The sequence below is a fragment of the Mycetomoellerius zeteki genome, unplaced genomic scaffold, assembly GCF_001594055.1.
Source record: "Mycetomoellerius zeteki isolate Tzet28-1 unplaced genomic scaffold, Tzet1.0 scaffold113, whole genome shotgun sequence".
In the NCBI taxonomy this organism is placed as follows: domain Eukaryota; kingdom Metazoa; phylum Arthropoda; class Insecta; order Hymenoptera; family Formicidae; genus Mycetomoellerius; species Mycetomoellerius zeteki.
The window spans coordinates 1208164-1208662 of NW_017256051.1; positions in this window are offsets into that span (position 1 = coordinate 1208164).

Below are 499 nucleotides of genomic sequence, written 5' to 3' on the forward strand. Positions count from 1 at the left end.
TTTTATTATCATATACGGTGTACGGTAATATTAGACTAAAACTGTCAGAAGCGATATTAATTATGGTGTGTAATATAATAACTAACTTACAATTAGTTGAATTGGTGTGTCAATTTCTGCGCTCTAATTCACGTCTTTTCGGAGTACGTCCAAGTTAAGACTTATCTATTTTTTCATTGCAGCCATATTGAATTATTATCCACACAACACAGTTTTGCAAAGGACATAAAAAAAATCCAGAGAACGTGCTACGACTTAAATATTCTCAGGACTTTCCTCGGAGAACTGTGTTGTGTGAGTAATATTAAAGATAAAAAATCAGTTTTTTTAAAATAAATTTTTGACAGTTAAAAGAGATTGATTTTTTGTATGTCATCAGTCGTGTTCAAGTATAAATTAGTGAAATATATCAAGAAGTTTCGTTTTTCTTATGCTGCACATTAGTATAATATAATTGTTCATATATATATATATTTTTTTTTTTTTTTTTTTTTTTTTT